Here is a 13,039-nt window from a genome sequence, read left to right as displayed (position 1 = left end):
GGAAATCAGCTGCAATTGAGGGAGGGAGAAGCAGCTTCACAGGGCTGTGGTAGCATCTGAGAAGCACTTTGGAAAATGGTCTGTTTTCTTTACCCCATACTTTACTTTCATTCTCTCACTAAATCCTGTGCATACTTTCTTCAAAATACTTTATGAATCTTACCTCTTTCATCTCTTCTACTAACACCTTTTCCAAGCCACCACCATCTGTCATCCAGACTATTGTAGGAACCTCCCCAGTCCCCTCTGTGTTACATTGGATATTGTTATAAAATTACACATCTATGCCTTTTGTCATATGACTTTGTAATTCCTTTTAGAAGACAGAGTGTGTTTTCTGCCCCATGAGCATTAGGTTTAGCTGCATACCTTGCTTGAACCAATGGAATATTAGAGAACATGACATGAGCAGAAGCTTTAAATATATTTGCATGATAAAGCTTAGCCTCTTGTGCTCCTGGAAAAGGAGAGCAGGTCTTTTTGTAGCTGCTGCCCCTTGACCCTTAATACCCAAACAAAGACACATGGGGCAGACCCGAACCCTCCTGGAGTTTAGCCTAACCTAGCCTACAGTGTAATCAGAATCATGGTTGACCTATAGACTGCAGCCTGCAACCTGCAGATGTGATTGTTTTTTAAAAAAGCTTTTGTTATAAACCACTGAGATTTTGATGTTATTTGTTATGCAGCAAAAACTGACTGACACATACTGTTTTCATGTCAATTTATCACTTCTCCTTCCTCCACAGAGGAGCCACAGTAATCTTTTGAAAATTAAATCAGATCACTACACTCCCAAGCTTAAAATCCTTTAGTGATTTTATTGCATTTAAACTCCATGTCAATTCCTTATCATGACTTACAAAATACCCTGTCTCTTTCCTCAGCATGCTTTAGGCTCCACTGGCCTTCTTTCTGTTCTTTGAATATACACTCACTCTCATTTAAAGCCTTTATGCTTACTGTTTTTTTTTCTTGTCTGAAATATTCTAGAATCTAGATTAGCACTGTCTAATATGACAGTCACTAGCCACATGTGACTTTTTTAATTACAATTAATAAAAATTAAATTACATGAAAGATTTGGTTCCTCAGTCAGGCTCACTACATTTCTAATGTGTAATAGGGGCAGATGTTGCTAGTGCCTACATATTAGACAGCACAGATAGAGAATGTCTCCCAACACTGCAGAAAGTTCTATGGATTGCAACAAGGCTCAGTTAAAATATCATCTCTTCAGGTGATGCCTGTCCTCCCTGACCACCCATCTAATGTAGCACTACAGCTCACTCTCTGTCCCACAACTCTATTTGGCTATGTTTGTATCATTTAACTAGTATTTGAAATCATTATATGTATTTGTTTCCCAGGACGTAAACCCCAAGGGTACAGGGAGTTTGCTGGTTTTGTTTTCTGCGGTATCTCCAGGGTCTAGTAGAGAGTGGGTGCTCAATGTGGTAGGGACTATTTCAGATGGAATCAGTAGTATGACCAAAGCAGTGAAAGACTGAGAGTCATGTTTGTGGCAACACTAGGTAGTCTAGTTTGGCTGGAACATAGAGTGTAGGGTTTAGGTAAGTCTCAAAAGGAAGGCAGGCAGAGACCCATTATGGAGAGACTCATATTTTAGTCTGAGTTTGAACTTAAAATAAGATAGGAAGCCACTGATATTTTTTTTGAGACAAGAAGCTTGATGATCAGAAATAGTCTTCAATAAATTGATCCGCCACCTGTAAGTGGATTATATCATGAAGATGACAGTCAGAAGGCAAAAGCCATAATCCAGTGGGAAAAGAAGAAAATGGGGATAGACTCGAGTCATAGTGGTGGCGAAATCAACACATAATATTGATTATATGGAGAAGTTGAAACCAGACACTCACATTTTAAGGCTGAATGAGTGAACAGAAATAAAGTGAGAAAAGAGCAATGAGTTTGGCAGGAAGGATGCCAAGCTCTGGTTTTGATATGTTGAACTCAGAATACACAGGCTGGAATCCTGGGGAAAGGGTAGACGCTGGTGAGAAAAAAAGGAGCAGAAGGAGTGAGAGAGGACCCCTGTGGTGGTGTTGAGGAGAACATAGCCCCAGAAAGCTTCATTCTTGCAGGGGTATGTGGGGGTGGTGGAGTGTTTGTGGGGGTTCTTGGAAGGGGTGTGAAGACTTCCATCAGCCCTAGGCTGCAAGAAACAAACACATAAGTAGCTGGATTTGCTGATGAGAAATTCTTCCATAACCATAGAATACTTGGATCATTACATCAATGTAGAAACCATCTTTTATTTATTTATTATTATTATTTTTTGAGATGGAGTCTCACTCTTTCTCCCAGGCTGGAGTGCAGTGGCTCGATCTTGGCTCACTGCAACCTCCACCTCCCATATTCAAGTAATTCTCGTGCCTCAGCCTCCCAAGTAGCTGAGATTCCAGGTGTGTGCCACCATGCCAGCTATTTTTTGTATTTTTTAGTAGAGGCAGGGTTTTGCCATGTTGGCCCGACTGATCTCGAACTCCTGGCCTCAAGTGATCTGCCCACTTTGGCCTCCCAAAGTGCTGGGATTACAGGTGTGAGCCACCATGTCCAACCATATTTTAAAGTATTCAGAGTGATCTTGGAGTAAGGAAGAAGAGCTAGTAAGTGCAGTGTAAGTTAAATAATTTTCCCAAAGCTAATAAACTACTTGGAGTCTAAATTCCATGCGGGCGCTGTGAGCTTCCTGTCCCCCAACACTCTTGCTTTTCAGTGTCTGGAGTGAAGATTAAACAGAGGGCTTGCATTAGATGTTCTTTGTCCTCCCTTGTAGGTGTGACACCTCTATAGCCTTTACCAGATAGATTAGGGATGCTGGAGCTTATCCTGCTTGCTCAAGGGAGACTCCTTTCTAATTAACCACCTCAATTAACAAATGGAGCTTGGCACAGAGCTAAGATGAAGTTCTTCAATTTAACATTTCCTTCACACATAATTTAAATCTCAGAATCCTTTTTATAATCACACACTTGGAAAGGGATCTAGAAGCCATCTAGTTCATTTTCCTCCTCTGTGAAAGAATGAATATATGTATGAACACACACACACACACACACACACACACCCTTCTTGCCATCCTAATAAGCAACAACTCTTGAGTATTCTGGAGCCAAGCCAAGAAGTATAGCCAATTCCATCACCTCACGGTTAGGAATGCCCTAGCATACCTCCCCCTCTCTGCCTTGCTATGCTCAGTGGCTTCCAATGCCTGAGACCATCTAGTCTTGGCAGCAAGTGATCTGCCAGCCCTTGACTTGCACGTGTGATGTGGTAGAGAGAAGCTAGCATCTGCCCTAAGACAAGTGAGTGACCTAGTTTGCAGGAGATTTTTCCAGGGCACCTCATTCTCCTCTGCCTAGACCAAGATTCTCAATCCAAGTTGCCCATGGGGCTGGATTTCGACATTCCACAGGGGAATTTACTCTCATTTGGCTCTCTTCCAACTTTTATATCTGAGCTCAAAAGTCACCTCCTTTGAAATGCCTTCTTTGACCACTTACTTTAAAGGTGTTCTTCTCTACCATAGTGGTGATGTCACTACGTTCTATTTTCTTTATGACCCTAGTAATGATCTCTCTATATATATTTTATTTGTAAATGTATTCATTGTCTATCTTCCTAGCTACAATAGTGCTCCATGGAGACCAGGACTATGTCTGTCATTTCCAATGTTCCCTCAGTGCCTAGAAAAGTGTGGAACACACACTGGTTGCTTCTATTGGCCAGCTATTGCTGCAAAACAAACCATTTCCGATTTCAGTGGTATATAACATTGAGCATTTCCTACAATGCTCACAGATTTTCAGGTCAGCTGGGATAGCTCTGCTTCAAACTTTAGTCTGTGGGCTGTGGGTTGACTGGGACACTTCTACTTACTGTATTTACCTTTCCTATGAGACGAGCAGGCTCTCTGGGGCATGTTCTTCTCATAATCTCTGCTTCAAACATATCTACTAATATCTAAGTTGCCAGAGCATGTCACATGACCAAATGTGACATTAATGAAGCAGGAAGGTATATTTTTTCCCAAGGAGTTTGAGGGAGAGAGAAATAATTGCCAAATAATAATCTCATCTACCACGATGCTCCACAAATATCAATTATTGAATAAACAAGTGCATCTTCCCCCAAATCAGTTGACCTTTGTAGCTAAACCACTTTTCAATCATTACAGTCTTGTGCCTCATCAGTTTTAGTCTTAGGATATCAGTCCCCTGTAAATCCATGACCTATGTAAAAGAACCATACTGCCCTGTTTGCCTTGGACAGGAGCCAGCTTGAGATCTCTGCTTGTTTAACAGAGGTTAAAGCCTCCTTCATTTGATCCTGGCTCTCCCTGTCCCCTCTTCAGGTATAGGGAAGGTTTCGTTCCTGCCAAAAACTAGAGGGGATGGAACCAATTAGGAGAACCTACCATCTGGTGGTGTGGGCTCATCAGATTTGCAGCCAAGATTCCAACTGGGACTGTTAAAGAGTTTGTGCACAATAGCTTGAGTGTTTGAGTAGAGCAGGAAATGTCCTGGTCACTGGGACAGAGTATAGGTGCCTCAGGATCACCAAACATTTTACAGTCGACAACCTCAACTTATTATCAGAGTGGCCTGGAGAGACCACCTCCCAGTCGCTTCTATGTGGGTGAATGGCCAGCACTTTCTAACTGTTCTGTGAACACAGGTTTGCTCGTGGCTGGACAAGGATTACCAAAGACCCCTACAGCTTTGATTAACTCAGAAGCCTGAATTTCAGACCTTTTGCCTGTCCTGACTTCTGATCTTGACTTACCCACCAGAATCCCTTGTATGTGCTTGTCTCATTGGTGGCTCTTCTGACTTTAGCATGTTGACTTTTTGTCTGCGTTGGTTCAGCTCCAGCCTGTCTGAATTTTCTTTTCTGAAAAGATGTGCAATGGGGGACATCTATATATAGATAGAATATATATATAGAGAGAGTAAATGTATTTATTTACAATAAATACATAAAATAGACAATAAATACATTTACATCTATATATAGTGTATTATATATATGCTTAATAGACAAAAAAAATATATGTATCTATTTTGCCTCTCAAGCATTCAATCTCCATTCTTTTGGTAATAGCATCCTGATTCCCTTTGAGGGAATTATTCCTCCCCCATGTCCGTATGGTTTTGGTGGGCTGGCTTAAATCCACAATCTTTTGGTTCTTCTCACTACCCCAAGCTCTAAAAATGATGATTTCACTAGGCCCATGTCAAGCAAAAGACTACAATATCCTGGCCACTGTGTCATATTCAGAAATGAGCATGTGTCCTAAGTTTTATCCAATGACATCAGGCCCAGGACTTTTGCGGAACTGATGAGAAAAGAGAAGTTTCCTTTCCACTGGACTTGTAGCTGGGCAGGTGAAGGCTGCCAGTGCTGGGATCTGATATATGACATATCTATGCCTGAGAGTAAAGCCAGTTTAGAGAAAAGCTAAGCATAAAAATCTAGAGGGCATGTCTCAGTCCTGATGACATCAATCAAGCCCTTGAATTTGGCTATACCTGAAGTTAAAACTATCCAGTTCGTTGGGTTTCTGTCACTTGCCACAAACAGTCCTGACTGCTTACTGCTCAAATGGGCTTTCCCCCTTATTTCTATAAACAATAATTTCTTAAGCCAAAGAAACTCTATGATCCACATATTTCGTCCATTTTCATGGACTGAATCATAAATGAAAAGAAATGCTTTCAGACTTAGCATAGCTATATATTTAGATCTTGGATAAACTTAGCCTTAAGATTTCAATTTTCCCTATCCATAAAATAGATTCATTTATGGGTAATGAACACCTTCCTAGGAAAACACTAAAAATTAATTAGTTACATTTTACTTATGTGCATTTATGCTAATAGATAAGAAGCCTGGTTAATTATATTACCCTGCGTTTGCCTAGCATGTTTGATTTTTCAAAGCTCTTTCATACAAATAATGGCACTTGCCTGTTCTAATAAGTTTGAGAATCAGGTATTAGCACCCCATATTATACATCTGGAAACTAAACTGGATATAAAAGCTTTTCAAGCTTACACAGCAAGTCAATGTCAGAACTCACATTAAACAAGTTATCTCAAGTTCTGCACATACTAGAAATTTTATTCAATTTCATTGGAAATTGTTCTACTGGGTTTATAGTTCCCTTAAAATCACAACAAAATATGTACAAATGATTAAAATTTTATTGAGAGAAATATCACAGCACTGTTTTTAAGAAAAAAAGGGAAATAAACTAGATATCCCATAAAAGGAGACAGCTTAAATAAATTAGGGTACATATGTACAGTGGGCTTTTATGAAACCATTAAAAATGAATGTGCAATAATAAAAGTAGCCTAAAGGTTGTAATATGCAAAAAATCATGTTATAAGATAGTAATATAAATCTATTAATGTTTAAATTGTTAGGTTCAAAAAAGGATGGAAAATGTATCCTTAGTACTATAATTATACAAGTTTTATTGTGTTTGCTGTCTCTGTTCCTATAGCTTTCTGTAATGTATATATTACTTTTGTAGACAAACTAAAGGCTATTCTCAAACTTTATTTTCATCCTAGAGGTTCCAAACAATGAACACATGGAAACATGCCTAACCATAGGGTATCAATTTCATTAGCCTCCAACTGCCTCATTTGCCCCAGTTTTGCCTGCCTCCTCAACCTGGACCTCCCATGGCCCTGGGCTCCCCTGTGCTTTCTGGACAGCAGGCTGGGACACACCAAAGTCGTAAGATGCATACAAGGCTCATACATCAATGGCAAACCCAGGGCTTGAATCAGAAATTCTTTATTTAGAAGATGGAACCTTATACCTTATTTAGGACCCCTCATGACAATAGTCCAGCGGGAGCTAAAATGAGCTTTCAATTTGACTTACACCTGATTTTCACCCCCATAACTTTGGAGCTACACAGTAACAACCATCCATAGGTATTTACAGCACAGCCTGTTGGAACTCTCAAAACTCATAATATCAAAAGCATTACCCTAAGCAGCAATGATTCAGGCTTATTCTTGTCACTGCCATCCATTCATTCATTCATCTAGCACCACTGAACACTATACTGTGGTGGAGACTGTAATGGGAAGCTAAAGTAAACAAGGTCACTGACCTCACATTGCTTAGTCCAGTTGGGCAGGTAAGACACGTGTTCAAGTGACAAGGTGAGTAAAACCTGGGGATAAGCATGACCATTGCTAGGGATATGGTAAAAACAGCTGAAGGGCAGAAGAGCATGTGAATATGAAAGAGAAAAAAGGCTCAGTGAAGAAGGTAAAATAAGAGCTAGGGCTGACCAGAAGGACAGAATTTCAGCAGAGCAGTATGGAAGGAGCAGTTTGTAAGTGCAAGTGAAGGAAATGGCAGTGTGATTTTGAAGACCACTGAATTGTCTGATTGGAACAGAGGCTGAGCTTCAGTGCTATGTATGTCTTCCTTGTTAAAATAAATGAGGACTCTGAATGAATCCCTGCCTCCACACAGCCTCACCAGTTCTCCAGGCACTGCACTGGATCAGCCTCCAATCTCCAGGAATGCCCATGGGCACACACAGAGCCACATACCATGACAACGCACCCCTAAACCAAGTCATCAGCTTCCCTTTCCCCTGGCCTCTGTCCCCATCCTCCTGCCCATCTGCCAGACTCCATCCCAAACTGGAGATGGGAGTAAAGAAACAAGGCCATTGAAACACAAGCCAGACGTCTTCAGCAAATGTGAATTTGGCAAAGTACTATCAAGCATCTGATTTCTGAGGAGAAAACAGAAATCTAAACACGGCACTTCTCTGCTTAAAACTCTTCCATGGGCTCTTTAGTGTTTGAGCTAAAGATCAAAATCCATAACAGAGCCTACAAGGCCTGGCCAGGCCTCTGCCCAGGAAGCTTCTCAAACACTCCTCCTGTTCCCATCACTGCATCACCAAAGCCTTCAGTCCTCAGCTCAAGCACCTATTCATCCTCCTGCACGAGCTGGTTCCTTTGTATATGCTTTCATAGAATCATGGCCCTTTCTTTCAGATTGTTTATTACAACCTATACACTCATTCATGTGATCATCTAATGGCAGCCTCCTTTATTAGCTGGTGAGCTCCATCAGCACAGGGCTGCTTTCTAGTTTTGTTCACAATAGTAAGCACTCCATAAATATTTGTTAAATATTGAATGAATTCATCTGAGGCCCCAAAGTAGGCATAATGCTTCAGCATTTGCATACAGAATGCGCCCTAAATGTGCAAGTTGGTGGAAGGGAAGTCTAGAGCTTTCCTTAGACACTTAGCTTGTTTAGGGATCCTCTCGCTAGCCAAAGGTAGAGAACTTCTATTAATCATATATCTCTGGTGTTTTCCATATGCTGCCAGCATAGAAATACAGCCCCAGAAGGACTCTCAGAGACCATGAGCTTCATTTTATAAATAAGCTTGGGGGAGGGGATGTTTCTCCAAGGTTATGCCTAAACGATTCAAGAAGGTAGTCCAGCATTTGAATCCATGTCTTCAAATCTCAACTCAGTGTGCTATTTACTGCATCAAACCTGCCATTACAGGAAGGTGTGTGTGGGGTGTGTGTGTGCGTATACAAATATATACATATATATTTTCCCATCTACATCCTACCTATCTTTCCAAATTCAACTCAAATGTCCTTGTTTTATGAAATCTAAATCCCTCCAACTAAAGGTTTTCCTTCCTTCCTCTGAATGTGTGTGTGTGTGTGTGTGTGTGTGTATGTAAGAGGGAGGGAGAGAGAGAGAGAGAGAGAGAGAGAAAGAGAGGCAGATTTGGTTTATGCCTATTTCCTTTATAAGAACCTGAGCCCCTTAAGAGGAAAATCAATGCCTAATGCATTTTATTTTTCTCAATTTCCAGTGCAATGCCTTGTAATGAAAAATGGATTTCATCTCTTGCATCAGCTGTCACCAATTTGAGGCCACGTGTAGATTCAGTGGGAAAAAATTCTGTAATCAACTAATGCTGTCTACAAAGGTATGGAGTGGGGCAGTGACAGTACATATCCTCATAGAAGGTGATAATAAAAGAGTTTCGGATGAATGAATGAATGAACAAATACATGAAGCTTACCAGTTTTCCAAATGTGCTATATGATCACTTTATCCTGAGTGGCTGAGAGGAGAGCAGTAAGCTCACTCATCCCAGCAGGATCTTCAAACTAGTCAGGGAAAGAAATGTTTACAAGGATTTTTCTATCCATAAAAGCTGATGATTATCAATATTATAATAAGAGCCAAGAGTCAACCATAGACAAATGTCAACACTTGTGTGCCTTAATATAAGGGCACGGGTGAAGATGGAGGAGCCAACATCAGACTGTAACATTAACCAGAGAAATGTAGACATCTGCCATGGAGCTGAGAACATAGTGTGGTGCAGGAGGCAAACTCCCAAATCTCCACCACATGGTAACAAGCATATGCAGCAGTGGTTGAGGGGAGGCGAGGAGGAATATTGTGACTTTACCCACTCAAAATACCCTCCTCCCACTCCACAACCAAAATCTGCTCCACCCTTTAATGCCTGCTAAAGTTCCACCTTCCCCAAGAAGTTTTCATCATCCACAGTCATAGCTTCTGCCTTGGAAGACTTAGCTCTTAAGCTTGAATCACAAATTCCACTGTGACACTTCTACCGTTGGGCTATTTCACTGCTATGGTACTTTTCTCTGTCCATATATTCATAGTTTTTTTTTTTTTGAGACAAATTCTCGCTCTGTTGCCAGGCTGGAGTGCAGTGGCGTGATCTCGGCTCAATGCAACCTCTGCCTCCTGAGTTCAAGCAATTCTCCTGCCTCAGCCTCCTGAGTAGCTGGGACTACAGGTGCGTGCCACCACGCCCAGCTAAGTTTTTGTATTTTTAGTAGAGATGGGGTTTCACTGTATTAGCCAGGATGGTGTCGATCTCCTGACCTCGTGATCTGCCCACCTCGGCCTTCCAAAGTGCTGGGATTACAAGCGTGAGCCACTGCCCCTGGCCATATTCATAGATCTTTAAAAGGAGAATGCTCATTGAGTTTTGGAGCCCCCCAAACTGGCTTTAAATACTAGCTTAGGTTTTTATTTGTTGCATAATATAAAGAAAACACAATCTCTCTCAGTCTCAGTACCATCATCAATGAAATGGGGATAATCACCTTTCAAGATAGTTATAAAACTTAAGACAACATCTGCAAAGTATTTGGCACATAGTAGGTCTTCAAAATAATTCTTGTTTATCCCACCATCAGCCACCATTCTCTTCATTACTGTATACACACTAATTTTTTTGAGAGTAGGAGTTATACATCTTTTGTGTCTTTTATTATTTTTGACAGAGTAAGTAATAGATATTATTAGAACAAAATAATAAAATGATGAATGCTGACAATATAAATCAGGTATGAGTAGATTGGCCTACTTACAGGCCTGCCCAAACAACATAATTTGATTACTCTAGCAATCAAACAGGAAGAAATGGAAACTTTGGTTAACCTGGGAGTTTATGTATTTAAAAAGGGCAGCACTTCTCAGCTCTAGAAAATAGAAGTTAAGCAGGAATGTGGGCCCAGGGTTGCTTAATGCCCTAAGTTTTTTTTTAAAGATGCCAGAAATCTGGATTTTTATGCCAAATATGAAAAAGCATTGTGTAGGTCAAGAAAAACAAATCTGTGTTGCAACTCTGAAGTTGATGAGCCATGTTCAGGCAAGAGCTAAGGCCATCTGTCTGTTGCCAGTGCCTAATGTCTTGTTAGGAAGCCCCTGGGCTTCCCCAGTAGGTCCATGACAGAGGGCATCCCACTGTAGTTAGGGTTGCTACCTTTCACCTATTGTCATTGAGGCTCTGAACATTTTTATGCTGTGTAATTCCCTGACTCCTACAGACACTTATTCATTTGTATTAGAGGCATTTCCAAGTGTTCTCAACACTAAACTATAGATATACATGGTCTTTCTGACAGCAGTTTATATTCTGGTGGTGAAGCTAACCTATAAAGACACAACACAGACAACATTGCAGTGCTATCAATCAGGGCTTGCAAACTCAATGCTTGCCAAAGCCAGCAGGTAAAGAAAATGGGAAGAATGGGCTGATTGGGAAAGAGGTCATGTAGATGGGGTTTACTCTGTCCCATCTCAGCAAATTGAGGCTGCATAGACCTGGGCCCTAGTGTTGCCAGATATTTTAATATTTAAAAATATTAGTCAAGACAAGATGTCCAAGTTCTAATGTGAAATTCCATGGTTCTTACACAGTGTGTGGGCCCAGAACTCAGTCTCTGTGCTGGAACTGGCTTGTGGATGGCTATATTTGGTGACCCCTTCTGCAGATAGATAACCCTATTTATCCTTGAGGCTCAATTCAATCACCACCTCCTAGAGACAAACTCCACTCTTCAAGGCATCTTCAATACTCCATACAAATTGCTGCTATAGCACTTACAACATTACATTTTAATTTTCTCTTTACAGGATAGAAAATGTCTTACTATGGATAAAGTACTCCAGGGTGGGGAATGCAACTTACTGTTGTCTGCATTTGTAGCACTTTATGTCATGCCTAGGTTTGGTTGAGGGCTCAAAAATGCTTACTAAAGGGATGGAAGACTTTTTAGATTAAAGAGATTCTTAAAGTGTAATCCCCATAATAATTGCTATAGAATTCCTCCAGGGCCTACTCTTGAATATCTTGATTCAAGAAGTAAAAAGTTCATCATGAGTCTTGCTTTAAACAAGCTCCCTGAGTGAATTTTAAGTACACTGAAGTTTGTGAACCTCTGGGCTAAACTGTTAGCTCCACAAGGAAAGAGTCTGTGCCTTCTTTCCTGGCCCCTATATTCCTAGCATCTGGCCCAGTGTTTGGCATGAAGTAGGCATTCAGTATGTACTTGCTGAATGAATGAATGAATGAATAGATGAATAAATTAAAAGGTAAGAATTAAGCTGCAACTATGCTACTCAGACCTCTAATAGTAATAATCTCAATCAGCATTTCATTTATTCCTTTATTTACACTTACCACAAAGGCACCAAAATAAGCTAGGTAGCTGATCAGTAAATATCTTCTCTATGCACAATCTCCCCAAACCCTACCCCTGTAAGCTTGGAAGAGTGCTTAAAGGAGATCCCAAGGCATTGGGTTGCTGATTCAATGGCTTTACTCTTCAATAATGGCAGACAAGGGAAGCAAGAAAGATTGAACATGAAGAAGGCACCAAACTCTCACCTTGGCCAGTAGTAGTAGCCATAGTCCTCTTCTATCTTCCCCACCTTCCCTACCGTATAACCACCTCTCCTCATTTTTAATCCCCTGCTGCTAACATGTCTAGCATGAACAGGTCTCATTACACTTCCTCTCCCTTCCCTTCTCCACCCTCTGGTGGAGGGACAATGAATAGCAAAATGCAAAGGGAAAAAATCAAATGACAGCAAAAATTATGAAAAAAAACAAATAAAATTTGGTCATTTTCTAGATCTAAGACTGATGGGGCAGTTAATTTAAGGCAACTACTAATTCAGATTTCAAAAAACACAGCACAGAAAATTAGTCTGAATAAGATGCTTTTCTTGCTTTTCCATGTATCAGTAATGAGTACATTCTTCCTAAAACTGCTTTGCTCCCACTGACATTTTTTACTCAATTAAAATTGGGACAGATGTAAAGTTTTCCCAAACCAATGGACCACAGTGAACATAGCCCTAAAGTATTCCTAGCCTTACATGAAATTTAAGAGAGGCTCCTCCAGCCAGGCCACCATTTCCACCTAACTCGCCCAGTACCCCCTTTGGGATCTGGGAGCTAAAGAAAAGAAACACAAAGTCTAAGCACAAAATAAGATTATTGCTTCTCAGATAATCCCCATAACAATGTTTCCCACTAGACTGTAAGCTACCTGAGAGCAAGGGCATTTTATCGTCTCTGTATTTCCAATATCTATTTCAGTTTATAGCTTTGAAGAAACACTTAAAGAATTAACTGAACGAACAAGACAGGAATTCA

The 13,039-nt window shown here is 40.6% G+C and overlaps 1 protein-coding gene across 14 annotated transcripts in view; it reads right to left on the bottom strand.

Annotated features, from left to right (window-relative positions):
* The window catches only part of GRIA1 (glutamate ionotropic receptor AMPA type subunit 1), a 343,495-nt gene that overhangs the window by 323,815 nt on the left and 6,641 nt on the right, over window positions 1-13,039 (bottom strand). The window contains exon 3 of one of the 14 annotated variants that reach the window (XM_063811598.1): window positions 4,813-4,920. The exons of the other annotated variants lie outside the window; for them this stretch is intronic. The gene's annotated coding sequence lies outside the window, so the exon portion shown is untranslated. The remainder of the gene's footprint in view (window positions 1-4,812; window positions 4,921-13,039) is intronic. 14 annotated transcript variants of the gene reach the window in all.

The sequence above is a fragment of the Pan troglodytes genome, chromosome 4, assembly GCF_028858775.2.
Source record: "Pan troglodytes isolate AG18354 chromosome 4, NHGRI_mPanTro3-v2.0_pri, whole genome shotgun sequence".
NCBI classification, from domain to species: Eukaryota; Metazoa; Chordata; class Mammalia; order Primates; family Hominidae; genus Pan; species Pan troglodytes.
The sequence above is the reverse complement of the archived record's forward strand: the minus strand, read 5'-3'. Positions and strand labels throughout refer to the sequence as shown.